Consider the following 22,587-nt stretch of genomic DNA (forward strand, 5'->3'; position numbering starts at 1 on the left):
ACATTCAGATGCTTGAATTGTGCGACAGCTTTTGGAGAAGTGTGCAGTACTCCACTGATGAAGGTAGTCTTTTGATGTCATCATAGGACTCAGAGAACAAAACATGAAGAGAAAGAGTTGATGTTGATAACAAGAAACAGACCATCACGTACGCTATGTTCCTTATTATAATGAAATCCAACAGATCTCTAAGTAGTAAAATATGTGAGAATGAGACCTACTGTTTCGCAAATGGTTGTTCCGGCAAAAGAAGAAACAAGTCTTGAATGTTTGAGAGTGAAAGAAATTCTGAACTTTGAGGATTAATGAAAGGCAGTTTTTCACAACCGTAGAAAAGAAAAAAAATACGATATCCGAAATGTTCTGTTTCAAGAGAAGTACAAGGGAAACTTGGATAAAGAAGACTTCAGTTCGGGTATCTATGTGAGATGTTAAAACTGAGATGTAGAAATATGTAAAACATCTACTTTAAATCAGAGATAAAATTCAGTTTAGCCATTTTGCCCAACAACCAAAAAACTGAGGAGATAAGAAAACAAACTTCTACTTCGCCGAATATAATACAAGCAACCACATCGAAATGTCTGCGCTGGAAGAGATATGTGTCGTATGTGGAAAATTCGCGACGAGTATATAGAATATTGATTGGAAAGCAGGTAGAAGAAGTGTCTTGAGGTAGGTCGTAAAGAGTTGAAAGAGCAAATTAATGTACAATAATAATAATAATAATAATAATAATAATAATAATAATAATAATAATAATAATAAAGTTTTGGATACTTGTATGACTGCATAGATTCAGCAGACATAGCGCGACAATTCAATACCAAATTTTAGACTTGTTTCAGAAATTTTTCGCTTAACAATACCCCATCAAATTAAAATACAGTAAACTAGCTTATCTGCGGTCTTCCTTTATTTTTTTCTTATTTTTGTTTGCGACAATAAATTTCAGTATTTAAAGATAATGTTTAAAAAATGTGTAACATCTTTTTTTTAAAAAAAAAAGAAAGAAAGCAATTTTAATCACAAAAAAGGAAGAGGTGTTTTAATACAAAGAAATTGAAACAGTTTACTGATCTTTTTGTTCTAAAAATACATCAACAAGCCTGTAAGTACAGAAGACTATTACTTATAATTTAATAAGTCATGATTGTATGTGTGAGCCCCTCACTCTAAGCAAAAGGTGTTCAAAACCATATTCGAATTGATTCATAACTTTTCCCGGTCATTTTGCGGATTATCCGCGGTCGTCGTGGTACCCAATTCCGCGAGAAATCGCCAGTTCACTGTAACTTATTGTTGAGCGAAGACTGGAAGTTCTACTTTCTCCTAAGTAAAGCACCGGTTTTGTCCATTTTGTATTTCAGTATAGTCATTCCACACGATCTATCAAAAGTCAGATCGAATATTTGTATATTATTAAAAACAAAAGAAAATATTGTAATCAATGCAGAAAGTGAAGTAGAACAAGATCTCCTGTAATATTGACATTAAAGCTGTCAATGTCTGGAACTTCTTAGTGAGTTTATCGTTATTTTCGGAGCCATCATGTGAGTTTCTGCCTGTCCACCTCACCGTTATACGAAATATCATTTGGAAGACACCGTTAGTGAAAATTGCAATTTTCTCTGGAAAGCGGCTGTTTTAAAAATAAAACAGATTTTGGGTTGCTAATTATGAATTCCGTAATCAATTGCAATTGAACGAGAAAATCTATACCGTAGACTTTTCGGTTTTTATTTATATATCAAAACAGAAGAACTGCCATCTGTCTTAAGCGTAACTTCATATCAAGAAGTGCATAAAAATTGATATGATCGTTGAAATATAAATATTCCTTATTGCGTGTGAATTTCGAGATTTCATTATTGATAGCAAAGGTGGAGATGAAAAATAAATATTATATAGTAATGGCTTACGCAAAGGGTTTTTAAGCAGTCCCTGGAATATATTCTGAAGATAAAGCATAGCAGAGAACAAATGAGAAACTGCGTTTCAAACAGGTTCATATCCACCTCGAACAGTGTTTGGCAATAAGGAAAAAAACTCTCTAGGGTTATGATAAGATAACGTGCAAGATTATTTTTCAGGTGATAAAAATGTAGGGACAAGTACTGTTCTGGTTGAAACTGTGTATTTTATTCGATGGAGATGCAAACAAAATATAATATCCATTTAAAATTTCAATTTGGAATTTTTACTGACATGTATCCCTTTGATTAGTACGTAATCAAATGGCGAACTTCGTTTATATAATCACTCCACAAAGAAATTATAATGTACAAGTAATTTACTTATGATGAAGCTACGCCTTTATAATATGGTAGAATTAACAAGTAATTATCGCTACTACTACTATGTAGTTTTCCATAAAAGAAGCACTGCATACGTTGACAAATTCCACATTTTATATCTTTTCCAACTGGTCAGTATATGATACTTTTACATTCGAAAAACAACAGGAAAAGAAATTGTGGGAAGAGGGACGAAGTAGAAAATAAATAAATATTAGCTGTGTACGAGTAATCATACTTTCACGAATAGTTTCTCTGCGAAACCATCGACCACAACTTCGATGTTATATAGTCTATCAGTACTATGTTTATTAAATCCAAGATTTTTGCCGCTCCCTTTTCTCTCTGCGTACAGACGAGCATCAGAACAGCAAACTGACATTAGAGAGCATTCACTTGTAAATGACTGTTTTGTTTCTTCGCTCTCATACTATTGTAAGTCATGTGATTGTAGGTAGCACTCATATCCGTGCTTTCGTGCCTTAATCCAATTGCCTTCCATAATTCCCAGTAAGGTACTCGTTCGCACTTGACATAAAAGAGAAGCCACTGGTAGAAAAATATTTTTCATTCATTATAAGTAGAGTTTATTCAAAAGACAGTAAATGTATAGTTATTACCTTTTTATGTTTCACTATTAGTAATCTCTACATAAAAAATAGGTGATAGAATTCTAAATTCACTAATAAAATACATTCCCTGAAAGTTTTCAGATGACAACTGTTTTATATTCGCTGTATACACATTTCCTATTTTTCATAGATGCTCGCAGGAAGATTACTTGTCCTTATTGGAGAAAAGTATCTCCATGTGTAATCTCTGCTGTTTTCCATGTCTTTGATAAAATAGTATTAATAGTGGCTTGCTGCTGATAACCAATAATGAAAAACTGTTACGGCACTTATACATATAAATATATATATATATATATATATATATATATATATACACACACAGTTTTATCTCCATCGACAAAAATTTTTTTTAATGAATGGGTAAATTATACTTTAATATTGAAATTAATTTAAAATTTAAAAATATATTCGACATTAGCAGGGTTTAAAAGATAAAATTAGTTGCGTTCATTTAAAGCTAGAGATTCTTTGAAAGCAGTACTAGCATGAATAACTCTCGTAGGAACAGTAATTTTCACGTGAAATATGTGAGTATGCTTTTCTTTCAACTGCGAAACGATTATTAATGCATTACTAAAAATGAAATGTACAAAAAGTATATGCAGGTACAAGTGTTGAAGAAAAAATTCTAGCGACGAAGCTGGAAAATATAGCACATACAAAGGTGAAAGAATGTTGAAATGTGTTATTGTATAGTCATTGCCTAGAGCATTCATGTCAATCCTGTGACATATTGAAACACCGTGTCGTTAATTTAGCTGTATTAAATTCAGGTGTCGACATAGCTATGACAAGAGGGAAAACAGATACATTTTAATGTGCAATACAAAGTGGAACTCTCTCCTCTCTCTTTCTCTCTCTCTCCTTCCCCACTGTTTTTAAGAGACAGCAGGATTCCTATGTATCTCTTTTGTCTACTGTTTTCGGTCCCTGCTTTTGTGTGCATTAATTCTGTATGCCTTGGATGTTGGTCTGGATGTGTCACCTCCATCAAAGACTCGAATGTCCTTTCCTTTAAAAAAAGTAAATAAAACGAGAGAGAGAAAAAGAAAAAAGAGACAACTAGATAAAAAGAGAGAGAGCGAGAAAGAGATGAGTTTGTCATTTTTTGGTGTCCCGCTGTAAATGCTAGCGGTCAGAAGGACACTACTGCACATCAGCAGACAGTAACAGAACCGGGAGAATGGTTGTAGGGGGCAGCAGCTGTACGGGTTAGTGGGTGGCAGTAGGTACAATGTATATGGTGGATGGGGGATCAGTTGCGGGGAGATGCAAAATGGAAAAGGTTAGAGAGAGTAGGAGCAAATGGAGAATCTCTTTCTGTAGTGTATATATATGTATGCGTACGTCCTCGAACTGAAAAGCTCAACTCTGATTCACTGCTAAAGGGTGTGAGAGTTTGGAAACTTAACAATGAATATGTAGGTTTATACTTCCCCTGTAGCCCCTCTTTCAACTTCGGTAATCGTATTAACTTAACTCTCTCTTTCTCCCGCTCTGAGGATCATGGGTTGAGGGGCAAAGGGGTGGAGTTCAGCTTATAATTAAAAAAGGAACTGAAAAAAGTTTGTGTATGGGCTCGCTGTTAGATGATTATTTAAGAGACATTCAGAGGAAGACACACACATACACGTAAAGAGAGAGAAGTAGAGAATTCTTTCATATTTCTCTTCATCCCTCTCTCTCTCTCTCTCTCTCTCTCTCTCTCTCTCTCTCTCTCTCTGTGTGTATGAGTAAGTATGTATGTGTCGTCTCTCTGTTTCACATTCTCTCATTTTAGTCTTTATATATCATTTTATGAATACCTTTCTTTTTTCTGCTCCATAATGTTATATAATAGTGAATGAGTATTAAAGAAAACCATAGAAAAATGTATTCAATGGAGAGCAATAGGAGATATCTTAATGAAATAATAGGTATTTGAAATTTTGTTTAAAAAGAAAGGAAAATTAACAATAAATTCTACTGGTCTAAATCAAAACAAAAATTGAGTGGATAAAAGAAAAAAAGTAGAATATAACTGATAGTGTGTGGTTATTGAAGATTTTAATCAGCTTACATATATAAGGGGAGAGAAATAGAAAATAGATTAAAATATAGAACTGTATAAGGGAAAAGATACAATTGATCTTCATACAGAAGAAATGTTTATTTTGATACGAATCATTAAATTGAGTGTGCTGGAAACAAAGAAACGAAATTATCATATGAAGAAAGGAATTCAAACATACAGGTGATCAAAAACAAAAGATTATTCACTGAGCGTATCTAAAATACAGGAAGGTTAATTTAGTTCCCTAGATGGATATTAAATAACACAAAATAGTAGTAACTGTATCAAATCTTTAAAAATATTCAACAAAAGTACCAATCTAAAAGAAACGAATGCTGATAGGTTCATTGATATGGAAATAAATTAATAACTCGTACCCATTCGAAATATATGCCAACTTTGCTCTGGGTCTCCTAGATCCGTTATCCGTCATCATCTGATTTAAGTAACTACACACTACACCCGTATAAATGCATTTGGGTCAATGTGGTACTATTACTAGTTCACATTGTAATTGCTAGTGTATACTTAGTGAATATTTTGTTCATAACATTAAATTAATTTTATGTTATTTAAACGAACAGTGACAATAACAGAACAAATGGAGTGCTAACAAATAGATATAAGCAGTTTCGTTTATGACCAGTTGGTTGATAATAGTGACAAAAGTACCTGATTAATTCAGCATGAATCGAAGTCTAAATGTGTATTTTCTGTATCGGTACTTCGTTCTGTCTGTTTCTATTGAAATCTAACGTAAATATTCCGAGCAGAAAGAAATATACAGAAGATTTGGGCTTAGGAAAGATTCTTAGTCTTCTGCATTCTTTGTTAAACTTTTCAGCATTTCGAAGGCTCTAGAAACGATTTGGGTTTGCTCAATGCAAAATCTACGCTTTAGTTTCAGTAATCAGTATAACAATTTCAGTTGCTTATCACACTCTCAGCGTTGCGTTGCGGCCTGCAAGTTTTGCGGAGATCGTTGTGGAATCTGGCTGATGGTTAGTTTTCAGTGTTCGCAATTCCTCGTGATAACACATTTACAAATGAGTCTAGCAAATGAGATCCTTGATTCGACCCAATGTCAATATAAAAATTAATGTTTTTCTTTTTTGAGCATTGCTTTCCACACTTTTAAATTATCAACGTCTAAAAACCTAGTAAGTTACATTTGAGAATACTGTGTACACTCGAATCTTCGTAGTGTTTCGTGTTAAGTTTAGTAGGGTTATCGAACACTCTGTTATTATATTCTATCACTAAAATATAGAAGTTACATATTTGTATTATTGAGCGGGAAGTTTCTAAAGGTAACAATAAAACAAATTTTATATAATATTCATTTATAGTATGAAATTAGTACGAAATGATTGGAGATACGTTTTGTTTCATATATTGGATAGGATTGGATTTGAGTTTAGCGTCCTGTTCAGTATCGAGGCTATATAAGACGTAGACCTACAGCTTAACGTGGAATCTGAACTTCATGAGCTCCGCCGGGAATCAAATATGGATTTCCCACACTAAAGACGTGCACGCTATCTGCATGGCCACAAGAGAGCTCGTTTCATATATTAAATAAATGTTAATATATTATTAAATTCGATGATAATCCTCCCTTGATTTACATACATGTCTGAGGCTCACATTGAAATAGCATTCGGTTCTATTAAAATAAGGACAAATATCTAGTTTTCTGAGTGGAAAATTTAATTTGATCCAAAAGCTAAATTTCATTAATTATGATTGTCAACACATTAGCTCAAATGTAAAACAGATAGCAAAACATGTATAATTAAAATTGCTTTTATTGCATTTTTCTGCTCAAATCAAATATTGCACTTCTGAAAATAAAGCTATGATGTTGGATATATAATACATGTATGTATATGTAGAATGTTTGTTACTTGCGTGTTGTATTCACAGAAACCTCAAATATTAATATATATATATATATAATATTTTAATGAATGTGGTATTTTTCTCTCTATTATCAAGCCATGCTTCCAACTAACATCTTATAAAGACTCATATGCAATATAAAATATTTTTCTGTAATTACTACCATAATCAAATAAAGACAAAGTTTAGCTTCATTTTTAATAAAATGAAAAGGTAAATATAGCTAGAAACCTAGATCAATACTACACTTGCTTCAAAAACTGAGACCAAATCGCAATCTACAGCGATAATTCAATACGTAATGTTGGTTAGATGTCTAGATATACGAACTCGGTATTAACGGGTTTTCTTCGAATTCTCTGGTTTCATCCAGTTACTAATTCGCTAAACTCTTTTATCATCGTTTCCGTTTTTCATTTTCCATTTTCTTTAGTAGTTAGACCATAATCGTCGGATGTTGAACATTTTTGTTCCCTATGTGTGTAATTGAGTAAGTAGGTTTTAAGGTACCAATGATTTTATCAACATTTTTTTTTTCACTTTAAAACACAAAGTACGAAACAAGTCACACAACTACCCATTCGGGTAAAATGATACTTAGTATGGTAGTTTCGAAGTACCTATATCATTATTTAGACACTTAAACGTTTTTTCATTAAATGTTTATAATTATATATATATATATATATATATATATATATATATATATATACAATGCCTTTATAAGTTCATAGATGTAACACTCCACGTTGCACTTTGTTCTTCTTGGTCTACTTACAGCAAACAGTGCTTCCAGAAGTTAACTGCAATTCATGTACGTGCATGCTGACACGTACTTAACATGATTGAACTTTTATAGAAAATTCGTGGCGTCCAAATTTATCACATTTTCAACATAAATTTTCAGGATACTCCCTAGAAAGATATAGATAGATAGATGTAGCTACATATATAGATATATGAAAATCTGTTTTTTCGATGAAAACATTAAGAATTTAGTTACAAATTTCTGGTAACTATTTTAAACAAATATTCTTTACAATGTCAAAACTTTGATTACTGCACCTCCACAACAGTCAGATTTTGTATGCGATGTACTAAGTCTAGCGATAACGCCATTACAGTAGGAAGAATTCTTGAATAACACTACAAAATTTAATACATATAAGTGTTAGAAATTGTCTTTTGAATCAAAATGGCCATTAGAAATCAAATAAATGAAATAATGTATTCTTAATTTAAGCTACCAGGTTTTACGATATTCATTACTTTCCTAGACACGGAAAAAGACAAAGAAGAAACAGACAAAAAGGGGTGTGGTAAACTTGTGTCAAGATGGCTTCGAAGGTAATATATGAAGGATATTAGATTCCTGTCTAAGCTAGGATCATGCGTTCTTGGCTTCTGGTGCTACCACAGCGGGGAACGGCCGAGGATAGAGAAAAAAGAAAAGAGAGAAAACATCAATTTTTTAAAGATGAATTCATCGCGTTCAGATTAGGTTTTGAAAGGAAGTGATGGCCGTGATGCGGAGCTGATGACAAGTATTGTCTGTCATTGTGAACAAAAATGCCTGACAGCAGAGCAAAGAAAAGGGAGAAAGGCGAAAGATCATCCAGAATGTAAACACTTTGAATCTCGTGATCAATTTTCTGTGACGTATCTCCAAGGTTCAATTTATCAACAAAAATACATTGCAGCCTACTTTTTCTCTCTTCCAAGGCAAAGTGAATAATAAATCTTATCCTTGTTGTACTAATTCAACGCGTATGCTTTCTTATCCACGAATTTTTATCTAATAAATTAAATTATAGATCTTGTACGGGGTAATAAGTAAGAAACTTTACTGACGTATTTGATGTAATTAATATCGGGGAATGATTGTATGGTCAAGCATTTCCGGTGTCAAATCGTGAAACATATTTAATAGTAAGTTCATCAGAGAAAATTCTGTTATAAACATTATCAGGTGATACTGTTGAGTTTTAGCCAAATATGAAAAGATCACCTTGGGACAAACTTGTTTCAAATGTTTGTGAATATTTCTCGTGTTCCCAACCAGTATCGAGTCAACGTTGCCAGATCTATTACGTCTGATGTACATTTGATTACAGTATTCTTGATTTCCTTAAAGAAGTTTTAGTAGTGTGTATTACTATGATCTGTTAATATTGATTGTTCACTGTGTTCTCTACCAATTAATTATTTTTTTCTAAGTAATTCAATAACAAGCAATGTGACAAGCTTAGACATTAAGTCATTTTGTACTTATAAAATACTATTAAATGCACTAAGGTGCAAAAATTTGACATCACAAACTGTACCTACAAATTTCTGACTTTTGAGAAAATTTGGCAGCAGTTTTTAGCTTATTTAATATTTTTAGATACAAGTCTTCTAATTATATATATATATATACACTGCTCTTTAAACTATTTATTAAAACTTTTTTAAAATTGCTGAGAATTGTAAGTTTTCGTAGTATAAATATTATAAATTCCATAAATCTCGAGAAAAATCTATCAGTAATAGAATAAGTACCTCTGAAATTATGATACCAGTGTTCTTGAAGTGTGATGAAGGTTAGGCGCATCACCAGTGATTCCATCAAATATTCTAATATTAATATATCTCTGACTACAGAGAAGACGTAACCTTTTAAGGCCTGGCAGTTTTGGGGAAAAGTTTTTTTTTTTTAAGAAAAGTAAAAAAATACGTTCTTTCTTTCGCATACAACGTGCAGTGTTAAAACAGTTTCTTTATTAAAAAAATTAAAACAGTAAAAATTAATAAGCATACTGTTTTCACAATTGTAAATAAAAAAAGTGGCAGACGACAGAACTAAGCTTCAGGAAGAGGCGGAGAAAATACGGAAACTCACGAAAAACTCCGACAACTCCTCCACAGGTTCTCCCTCCAAAGGACGGCTATAAAAGAGGACGTTGGAACCAATAAATTTTCAGTATCTTGTACTGATCATTAACCTACAATAGCTTCTTCCGAGGCCGCCTTCGGCTACAGAGACATCTATCCCGTCTGAGGCCGCTTTGGGCTAAGACAACATCCCGAGCCAATATTATATGCCGAAGTAGTTCATTCAAATCCTACACTGAAAACGTTTATTTAAAGTGTTTACGTATATAGAGAAAACCTTTAGGAACTTCATACCATAATTATATACGGCATTTTTATAATAAAAGTGTGAAGAGTTAAATTCCCGAGTGCATTATTGACTACCTACAGAGTATTACAATATTCATAAAATTCTAATGAATGTTTGTTTACAAGATTTTTTCATCAGTGCAGAAATTTTGGTGTTCGACAACTCTGATGTCATAAATTACGCACTCAATTTTATGGCTTGTAAGAAAAGACATACGAACAGTTGACACTTTCTTTTAATATCATTTGCACGAACTTTAGGGTTCACTTTCAGAACTTTGTAAGTTCAATTTTATTTCGTAGAAGACACACTGCAATCAATTTGATTAACTAAATAGATCTTCAACAAACATATAAATGAACATTTTCAAATTTGTGAAATATTTAAGTAAACATAATATCGTAACACAAATTCCTAATTAAGGTTTTATAAGCAACACACAATTTAAATATCTTGTTTACAAAATACATAGTATGTTGATAAATTAATAGAAGGCAATTAGCTAATAAGTATGTAAATATAAATATGCAGAACTTATATTTGTATTAGATGCAATAAAAGAGTACAATTTGTTTAGTGTGAATATGAGCAATTTGCTTTATTGAAGTTTTTTTTTCGAATTCCGAAACATTTTATGTTAATTACAAATATCAATCATCTAATAAGTAAAAATATGTGCTAAACATGATATTATACAAATATCAGACTCATTTTGAAAAAAAAATATGAAGCATAGTGGAAAGTCTTTCTGGATTAGCTGAAAACTTCAAATTTTTCGTGTTCATCAAGACACAGTGATGAAAATAACCTAAAACTTCAAATTCATCGTCTCTCTGTGTAAAGTGAGAACACATGTAGGAAACTTCTGGCATTCCAGTCGTATAAACATTATAGTTTGCTGAAAGAAAAATATACTAGTGGAAAGCAAGGAAACCAAATCCAGTATGATATTAATTGTAGAAATTACGAATAGAAACTGATCTTGTGTACTTAAATTCGGACTCAGAATTAAAAGAAAACGAGTCTTATACAATGAATTGTCTCATTTATTTCGTTGTGACTTTTTGTGTTTTGAGTTCTTATGCAACACTGAGTTTGTAAGAGGGAATACTATTAACGTGGTTCATAAGTACAACCGGGACTTCGAACAAATACAGTTGGCGAATGCACAAACCATCAAGTATAATCAATCCTGAACCCTCAGCGAATTTAACCGCACTATCTTGCCTCTAAGAGAGATGAATTATACAGGGTGGTCCATAAATTATGTATGGGTCAATCCATCTGAAGTGATCCAAAAATAGTGAAAATGGTTGCTCGACCATCTCCGAAAATTATAAAAATTTCAGTGTGACGAACCGTGTGCGTGAGAAGGTTAATAACATCACTCACGTTTTTGCATGTGTAAGTGTTTCTAAATGGCGGCCATCTTTGTTGTAGGTGGAGTGCCAATTTTTACATTTGCAACCGTTTACGAAAATTACAGTTGCTCAGGACGTACGAATCAGACGAACACCAAATAAAAACGAATGTTTACAGGAGAGACTGAGGTCCACGGGTAATATAAACTTTTGCGTCTAAATAAATATGCAGAGTTGCAAATCAATACATGAAATCACAAGAAAAACTACAGAAAATCACACTTTTAAAGGGGCTGTATTTTGGAATGGCATAAAGTGAGTGGTTCATAAATTTTGTGCTGAATACTATTGCATGTAAAGGGTCTGCAGAAATATCCGCAGCTATGATACTGGCACCATAGATTTATGGGGGTCCGAAAGTTGAAGTTTGCGATTTTGATGTCATTTTTGGAGCGCAATATCTCAGAAGGGCAAAGTGCTAAAAAGAAATTGCTGCGTATGCTTCAAAGTAATTCTGTATGTGAATAAACTATTGAAAAAATCATGACTGATATTACATTGATTAAAAAAGTGAGGATATGGTAAAAATGATAAGAAAACAGTTCCGTGACGATGTTCATAGCCCGTAAAAATTTAAATGTTTGGATATGTTTCATGCTAGATCTCAAAAACTATGCATGGTGCAGCAATTAGGTACGATTTTGTTTGTGTTCAGTTGTGCAAAAGCTTGTGAGTGGTGTTTATTCCATCTTTCTAGCTCCATGATCATTGTCACGTCTATATGGTAAGGAGGTTAGCTCCCCCTTGCACCAACGACACCCATCGTCGAATTGGACCTCAGTATTGAGACACTTAATGTATCAGCAAAGTGACATTGAAATCCAATCTCAGTTACAGAAGTTAATTTGTTCCAAATGTTTCGTTATATCTATTCTAACTATATACAAAACTACATGAACTGACATAGAATAAAGGGGTACTTCCGGTTGACATGGAAAGTTGAAATTAAGCATGATTGTAGCTTCCAAGTACTAACCCACCGGAAAATGGCCAAAAGTTAATATTTTTAATTTTTAGAGGTCTAAGAAGACATGAAGAAATTCTCTATGTTATTTAAATGGGCTCATTTTTGGACTTATATTCTTATATTTTAGGTACTTGGAATTGGAATAAAAACATGAAATTAGATATGCTCGTACGTTTCCGTTATCATTACTTAAGTAAATCACAAAAAAAAAGTTCAAATGTAGAGAGGTTTTATGGGGAACTGAAAAGTCTTGTCAATGTTATTTATACGGGACATCTTCTACACTCCAAAATGTTTAGGCACTTCCGGCAGGATTAGAATGATGAAATTTGGCATGATTATAGACTTCCGAGACTAACCAACAGGAAAATTGCCAAAAGTGAATATTTTTAATTTTTAAGGTATCTATGGGGGGGGATGAAATAAAACGCAACTTTGTGAACATATTAACTTCCGTAACTGTGTTTGAATTTCAATTATACTTTGCTGATACATTAAATGCCTTAATACTGCGGTCCAGTTCGACGATGTGTGTCGTGGGAGCAACGGGGAGCTAACCTCCTTACCGTATAAGACGTGGCAATGATCATGGAGCTAGAAACATGAAACAAACGCCACTCGCCGCCAAACGCTACATACAGAAGTCCTTGAAAGTTAAAGTACACTTTCGATGTTATATTTCACTTACAAAACTTTGTCACAACTTTGCTTCATGTTTGAAAATGCTATCTTTTATTGCATTGTTAAGGCATATTTCAAAAACATAGTTGCATGCATATTTTATGAAATGTAAGTGCATAAAAATCCGATGTCTATAATTCATTGATATTTCACTTTCTATCTCATACATAACTTCCCAAATCACCATCATATCTTTCATATTTCAAGTTCTAATTAACAAACTGTACTACAATGTAAAGATAATATCGTTACAGTTTAACACGACCCTTGGATAATTATCAATTCGTCTGCTACTTTTAGGTAGATTGTATGTTGGCTTTATTAGCAAAAATAAGCACCATTATGGAATAGGTAATAGTACACGTGAAGCAAAGGCAGTAGTGTGCTTGACTTCAGAGCGCGCGATTTCTGGTTAATTCCCGTTGGATATAAACATTTTTCAATTCTAAGTAACACCGTTTAGAAATTCGGTAACTACCTAATTTAAGAAGTAACAGACTTTCGTGTAGAGTTAGAAATAATTGTCCTGGGAACAGAAGCGATGTTCGCTCGTCTTGCAGCAGAAAGTATGCTATCTTGCTGTGTTCAGTATTTCATAAGATGTAGTATCAGGAAGTATGGTATACGGGTGTTTAGCTTTATGCATTGATAAAATGTATTTATGTGTTTATGAATTTAAGTAAATATTCACTGTTGGAAGAAGTAAATTACACGAAATTATTTTAAGTGAGAGTTCTACTTTGTGTGCATTAATCATATTTTCTACCTTCCTTCAATGATTATTATATTCGATTTTTTTCATTGCCAATGAAAACTGAAAGTTTAGGTATACAGTACTTAAATTTTGAACGCTTTCGATTAGGATTCATTGACTAAGCAAACAATAAACAAACAATCCTAATTTACTATAATCTGGAATGACTTTTACACACCGTGTTTCTATAACAACATCTAAAAATTTAAACTGTAACCTATATCAAAAGTTGTTTTTGTCAAATGAGTTTTCTGGCGAGAATGTGTTGCCAATATTCCAGAGGGAAAATGGTTGACTCCAGTCCATCGTGTATGTGAACGAATGCAAGTTAGCCACCATGGTGTATTATGTAGATATGTACGTATATGTGGATGTGTGTGTGTGTGAATGTATTTGGTTATCCATTTAGCGTTTGAACTGAAAATTTCTCTTGGGAGAATTTATGGCTCAATTTGCAATTAGACTGCTTCCCGTTTAGTACCTTTTGATTCGACATGATGTCTCTGTGATCGCGGGGCTTTTCCTCATTTAGGTGTGGTTTCGAACTTGTCGTGAGTATAGCGGTTACCAGAGTGACATAGATAGTGAGAGGCAGAGCGTGCATAAAGGGGAGAAAAAATAGGGCATCATGCATCATTGCCCTTATCAATTTAGCATTTTACTCTAAATTATCTGGAACAGTTCTGACAGGACATTTATGACATAGTGCTGACAAGAGTGACAAGGATGATTTACTGACGCGTTCACAATATTTCGCTGTCAATTTCCGATATTTGGATATGTTGGCACTTTAAAAAAAAAATGTATAAATGAAAAATATGCACTGCAGTTCTGCGCATGCTCTCAACTTTTGACGTATTTTAATTAGAAGTGGGTGTTCTTAAGTGTATTAAAATACTAAATATGTATTCTTAACTTGAAGGTATTCATGTCCATCACTCAACTATTTATTTTCTTTCTTTGTTTCTAATACAGCATCAGCTTGCGTTTAAAAACAGAATGAGCTTGTATTTAAAAATTGAGATTTTTTTGTAGTTTCATTCGTGTTTGATTTTAAATTATAGGCTTTCATAAACTGTTTGCATTGTCAGAACTGCAACATAGTAGAAAAGCAACTTCTCAAGATATCTTTGTTGGTGCCCACAATTTAGGTTCCCCACAAGGCGACACACAACTCTTCCAATAGAATCAGATTTCACTTTCTTATCGAGACATCGTTTTTCGAGACGAGATAGCTGCAACTTTTGTCCTGTATGCAACCTTAGATCAATTACATCATTCAGATAGTAATCTAATACTTCCGAGAATGAAAACAATTATACGTTTCTGAAGATGGAAACTTATTATTAAATGAAGACTATAGGGAAAAGTGAAGTAACAATCAATTTAAAGTTTCGAATCAGATATATGTTTTATTATGGTAAAGGCTTTTGAGATACATGACTTACAGAATAGAATGACGAAATACATACAAGTACAAAAAAATTAGTTATACAAAGTAAGTGGAATATGAACATGAGCATTGGTTCTTACGTCAACTAGAACAAGAAAAAATTCGGGTAGACATACGCATTAATATGTTTCTTTTGCTCAGTTGGTCAACATCTGACAAATTTGTTGTATTTCTTCAATCCTGTTGGAGCAGACCACTTTCAGTTCTTGTAGTAATGAAACATTTCATCTGGGATTAGTGGATATTAAATATAACCTCTAGGAAGATATAGAAAATTATTCGGTTCGTATATGAGGTCCAAGAGTTTTTCCAATCTGCCTTCTCCAGCAATGGGAGAGATACTGGCTGCATTGTTTCCGTGTTCACAAAATAGGAATGAGATACTTAAGTATTATTAAGGAGATATCTTCAAAATAGTATTATTCATCATCTTCGTTAGTAACTAAAAGTGTTCCAATTCGAAAAATAAACAGCGCAATATACTTATCCAGTTTTCAGAAATTTCGGTAGTAGTTTAATTACTGTTTCAGATCAATGTTGATAGCTTATTTCGCTGACACTAACACAACCATAGGTTATGCAATACCTCAACTATTACGATATTGTTAAACACTTGGTGTAGCCACCATAGTACTATCAATATTTCTTTTAAAATAGTGTACCATACTGCCTTAAGATTATTTATATATAACATTGAAATGCTTTTTACGCCACTCGTTTTATTCGTAAGGTTGCGTGCTACCGTTTACATATGAAAATACTCTTTCTGCATCTCTCTCCAAAAATATTTGTACTCGGCTCAGAAAACTTCCGCTTTCTTTATACTTACTAATCAATGTCAATAAAACTTGGCAAATATATAGCCTAGGACTGTATTTTAGAGGCACCTTTCGTACAAGTACCTAAACCAGACACTTCAATGGGATACCCAAATGTAAACACAAAAAAAAAAACCTTTTCCGTAGAAATTCTTAGAAACGTTTTCGCCAATATATATATATATATATATATATATATATATATATATATATATATATATATATATACTAGTAGAATATCCGTTCTTTGGACGGGGAAATACGTTTCATTTTGGACACAAAGGCACCCAAACTGTCACAAATCAACTTATAAAAATTATTAATTCCACATTAATATCGGTCATTTTCCATTAGATTGCAAAGTGACGTAACTCATTTTTTTAAAAACATTAAGATTAAGTCATTTCCATGAACTTGAAACTATAACCTTTTGGATGGCAAAATTGCGTATCTCAGGGTAAAAGAACCAGGCCAGAGACCAAAAATAGCAGCACAAAGAACCGATTGTGTCCGATTTGTCTATATCGATTTTGATAAGAGTTTTCGTATCGCAAAATGTCTCAAAACTGACTTACGCCACTTTGCCATCCAACGCGTTAATTATCTTTACATATCACCTTACCCCCTTAGTAGTACTAGTACTTATAAAGGCTTAATTTGGATTTAAATGGCATCGAAAGTGTCACTGTTCATCTCAGCGATCTCGAAAACTGTGAATTCGATACTAATATTGGTCATTTTTTGATCATTTTTATGTACCTTCCACTTTCCCCGTAAATTATTCGGTCAAACAAAATTATAAAAACCATCCCAGATCCAAGCCTCATCCATATTGAAAATTTGATCGAGATCGGTCGGGTGGTTCAAGAGCTATTAAATCACAAACTTGTATTATTATTTTGACTTGGCTTCCTTTTTATACCAAAGATTTGATATCCTCCTTTCCCTATGAGTAAAATCTTTACGATTGAACATGCCCGTGACTAACCACCCTGCCATTCAGCAACACACAGAGCACGAAGACATTGATATGGCATAAAAATATATGTCAAACCTGTCCGTAATAGGGCACACACATGTCATAATGATACTAAACACACTGCCAACAATGTGAATAATATTGTCATTAAACACACTGCAAGAAGACGCTAGAAATATTAATTTTAGTGGAAATAATGCTAGTTTAGTCACTAGACAACATTTAAAAGGTGCTAAATTTCTATTCTAACAATGGTAAATGAACCAATTGTTTTTGATAAAAATATCCTTAAAAATTTCTAGATCAAGCGACAAAGCGCTACATTGGTAACACTGATAGCAAGAGACAAACGACAACGGCCTCACGTTTTCGCGCATATGTGTAAATTTTTGACGTATAATTATACCATCTCAAACAATGATATAATTGCCCCAATGATCAAAACATAACATATTAATCCGTCAAAACTAATGAAAACAAGACAGTAGATTATTTTGACTTAATATAGTTTCTCACCTTTTTTATGTTCATGGCGGACATATCCGTAATGTCAAAAAATCAACATATTTCCTTATGTCCACCATTAGAAGGCAATCCATTTGTACACATTAAAGTATGTCCAAATTTGAAGACATGCATTTTGTGTCGTTTTGAGTCGTTTCGGGCTCTGTGTGAACTTGTTACCTACAAAATGTCACTGAGGTTAATGGCACGGTTAATAGATCTTTTTACTCTATTTCTTGATTTTACTTTATTCTGCTTCATTTCTTCCTGTGGTTTTCAAATCAAAATGTGAATAAAACTCCAAAAGCCATCTCAATTATTAATACTTATCTCTATCAAATCATCGCGAGTCATGTAATCATTCTAGTTTATCTGCCTAATTTTTCAATACTTATAAAATGCGTAATAGTAAAACTGCCAATGTATGTTTATTATTATTTGAAAGTTTGATACAGCGTGATATTACTCCCTAATTGATCCGCTTGATAGCAGGGAAATATAATAATAACATTAACTATCTCAGCAAATAATACATTATAAACATTGGAAAAGAAATATAAATTCTTACAATTACAATATTTTGGAAAACACGAGAAAATAGAGGATGCGAATGTTTCTACCTGATTCATTAACATTAATAGGCGTATTAGTATAAATAACTAGCGTGCAGGAATATATATAAAAAGCATAATATTAAGGCCGTGTAGAACACGAGAGGAGAAATTTAGTAAACGGACAAAAGCATTAGTGTTTGAAAAAGAGAAACTGTGGGAAGTGTAGAACTTAAAGGAAAGAAAGAGAGCAAATGATTGCCTTTCAGAACCTAGTAGGAGATCTAAAATTGAACTGAACGAAAGGGGAAGGAGTAAAAGGTGCCGAAAGAACTTTTAAGGAAAAGTAATATTATGTGGGTGTAGGGTGTTGTCATGGTAGCTCGTGAAGAACAATTCAGAAGGATAGATTTAGTAACAGAAAATATTCTTATAATTAGAGGAAATGCTTCTTAAGAATCTATTTTATTTCACAAGCAATTGTGTTCAGTGTTTTATTGCATCACAATGAGATGAGTGCTTATATATTATTTTTCCACGCTTTTCCTTCAAAGTCTCTATTGTGTATCACTCAGTGCGCCAAATGGGTGAATCTGGACATCAAAAGACCCCCTTTTTCTCTACCACAGCACAGACCTTTCAAGTGACATGTTTAATTTCTACTTGATAGTATACAATGATTTTTCAGTGGTGCATACATGTTTACATTTTCAAACGAGGTTTTTATTCAGGTTCATACACTAAAGTAAACGCACGTTTCTGTGCTCATGTTAGTTGTCTGTGGGCTTACAGATCGAGCTAAGGTGGCCGATTGCATTAGTGGTCGTCGCTATGTCTTTTAGCGCAGAGATCACTGTACTGTCTGACATAAATTTGTTTCAGTATTGAAATTTAATCAAAAGATAGCGAATTAAAAACTTTGATGTATATCATTTTTGGTGATTTGCTATATTCTATTTTCAGTACTTACCCCTTACAGTACATGGTTTTCTCCGAATCCACTGTCAAATTAGTGTAAATAATATTTCACTGTTTTTGTCTGATAATGTAAAATTTGTCTTTTGAATGATTGCTCGACGTCAAGTTTTAAGCCATCTATCGAAGTCAGTTGAGAAAGAGTAGAATGGTAGTCTATTTCTTTACTCTTTGCCAAAAATTGTAGATGGAAAATTTGGAAATTACTAAACTGTTGTGAAGAGGTGATTGGGATTAGAGAAGCTATATATACAAATACTGTGTAATTATAGCTTAATTACATAGATATTTACTATACGTCAGGTGATATTCCTCCGATAGAAGACACCCTTGACTTCTTATAGTACAAGAAGTAGAGAATTCTTGAAGCATATACAGTAAGTACGGTTTCTATTGACAAATGGAGTTACGAAAATTGTTGCTGTAAAGAAGTGTCACGTCTCCTGATTAATGCCCTGATTTGCTCTTTATTATTGTGTAAGGTATAATTTATAGAAATTTACTGATATACAATTGTAATCAGATCGGAGTTTGAAGAGAGCAGACACGTTTTTCACTTTTTCTGTAAAATAGCAGAGAATTATGCAAAAAGAATGGTTTATCTTCAAAATTCTACAGGTCGACGGGAATAGCCACCAAAAGTGAATTGAATATATCTCTGGATCCTAAATGATTCAAGGGGCCACGATGGTTCAGTTGTAGAACATTCACTTTTGGTGCATAGGGTCCTTGATTCGATCCCAGCTCGCGCAAAGTGAGCATTGTGGTGGACAAACACCATGTGCGTGTGTTTTCTTCGGGTTCTTCCGTTTTCTCCAACTTTCTTCATTCCACAATTTCATTCATTTCTCATCATTACAGTCTCCTTTAGTCTAGCCCGCATAACCGTGGGACGTAAAACTCAAAGATTTCATTTCATTTCCTAAACGATTCAATACCCAAGATCTTAAAGTCACTAGTGTGAAGTGTGACATGAGCAAACTGATCATGTGACCATTTATGGTGCCCCAGAAAAAGAATAACAACGGGATACAAATACCAACGGCCCTTTGTAGAATTAACGTCCTTTTTAAGAAGGTCAAGAAGACGGAATGTCTGCACCTACATGTATATGTCGCACTCTTAGAAACTAACAACAATTATGACATCCTGGCTACATTGATCCCAGAAGACAAAATTGAAGTAGGAGACTACGCCAAGACGGTAGAAACACGTACTGAAATTGTCAACTGGCTATCTATCTATCTATATGTATACGACGGAAAACCGTCCAATCATAAGCTGGGATGGTAAAACAAAAATCAAAATAATCATTTTCAGGCCATTCCATGATTACTCAGGATAAAATTCACCTTGCCGAAGATCTATATCAGGACCAAGTAGAAACTTCCCTTAAAGATATATTGAAGATTATCAAGAATTGGAATCTAATCGAATTCTTCAACAAGCTAAAACATTACCTTCCAGGATTCAAGAGGGCATCAGATACCCTTCATCAATTGGAACTCCTACTAGAGGTTTTCCTTCAGATTCAAACTAGCTCCAGCAAAGAAACCAAACTAGTGACGCAGTGACCTCTCAGGGCACAAATATAATGGGTGACATTCAATTATGTAACAATTAGCACGGTTTCATTTGCTATACACACCTGCTAATCAGAAGACGACAACAGTATATAAGATCACTACCGTTTTATCAAGACCACAACAAATGACCTTGACCACTCTACTCGCTACTATCATCGATACAACATGATCCAGCAACAGTTGCGGTTCATTCAACCTTATGTGTTATTCCAGTATCGTCAGTTATTACCACCTATAGGAGGCAGAAGTTACAGTATCTGCAAAGGAAACATATTACTCGGAACTCGTACCAATTAAAATGGTCATTTTATAACCTTTAACCTTCAATATAAATTACTTCTTGTATTGTTGTGGTGGTTTACGTCCTTATGCAACCTGAGATTATGAAGGATAGGACTTACTATTAACATATGGCTTGAATCCTTTATAGTTGGTGAGTGTGCATAGACCATCATTCAAGATAACGTAATATATGTCATTCCCCACCACACTGCCTAGCCTTCAAAACAGATGGTTTAAAAGACCACGTTCAATATACAGTTAGTTTACACTATTCTGCACACAGAAGAAATTTATGTATATTATATTTTTCGTGACCAAATTAGTGTATTGTATATTACCCTTCCATTAAAGAATAGAATACTTTTTCTTTCTCTTTTATTAGCTCCATTTAGTATCTTTCATGCTCAATAACTAGAATTGCGTGCAAAATTTTGAATTATGATTGATATGTGCAAAATAGTACTTTTGTGAATACGTACTAACCTGAATATATATACATAACGTTGGTACAAAAGAAAAGAATATTTCGCTTTCGAGAATAAGCACTGCTGATTTTAGATATCATAATCTTTCTCTCATCCTTTCCTTTTTTCCCTTTCTTTTCTCTTTTTCATTCTTAACATCTTCAATGAGAATTCACTTTCTTTTCCAGTCATTTCCATAAAGGCACAAGGGAGTTTAGACGAGGCAATCAATCATCTACAGTTCATCTTTGCGACGCATCACTCCCCCAGCTCCCGTCTATTCCTTATTTCTCCTACCGGTCGCCAGGAGGAGCCACTTTCCATTTTAGATTCTCACAAATGCTTAAGGGACAAACGTTACGACCTTCTCCCACCGTCTTCTCTTTCTGTCGTCCGTACTTTTACCTCAAGTTGTGAGAAAATATTTCCACCCTTCCTTCTTCAACTTTAACTCTGTCTCTCTCTCTTATTTTGTGTCCTCTCCTCCCTTTTTCCATCAAAAATAAGGCATATGACGGGTGGGTAAGGAAGAGGGCAAGAGAAAGAACGAGAATTTAGAAAAGAAAAGTTTGGGAAACTCTCCACCTTTTGCAGTTTGATATCCATTTGCGGTTGTCATCGTTTGAGATGTTGAATGTTCCAAGATAAGCGTTGAATTCTGGAAATAAATAAAGATAGGTTGGTTGTGTTCTTTTTATGAACGTCCTACGTCATAATAATGTCAGCACTTTTTTTGTCCTTCTCGAGTACTTTAGTATTTATTGTTAATACCTCATTGTATACACATTATATTGACTTAAATAGGAACCATTAAAATAAACAAGTATTGTATCTTTGCGTAGGATTTTGTTATTTCTTTTATACGATTCTTACACTGGTATATCTCATTTCCTGCAGTTCTTAGCACTATTATTATTATTAGTAGTAGTAGTGATAGTACTCAAAAAAAGCTAAGTGAAATTTTAATTCCATGAATTACATACATCAGAAACATAAGCAACCATATTAATAGAAATGCTTCTTAAATATTCCCTGATTGAGTGAGCACAGATTAGTGGTTATCACTCTGAACTTGTCGGTAAGTCAGAGTTCAAATCTCATG

The 22,587-nt window shown here is 33.4% G+C and overlaps 1 protein-coding gene across 1 annotated transcript in view; it reads left to right on the top strand.

Moving 5' to 3' along the window:
- nrm (neuromusculin) overlaps positions 1-22,587 on the top strand; it is an 851,931-nt gene that overhangs the window by 296,842 nt on the left and 532,502 nt on the right. The gene's annotated exons all lie outside the window — the stretch shown is intronic.

Source organism: Thermobia domestica, chromosome 9 (assembly GCF_964235325.1).
Source record: "Thermobia domestica chromosome 9, izTheDome1.hap1.1, whole genome shotgun sequence".
NCBI classification, from domain to species: Eukaryota; Metazoa; Arthropoda; class Insecta; order Zygentoma; family Lepismatidae; genus Thermobia; species Thermobia domestica.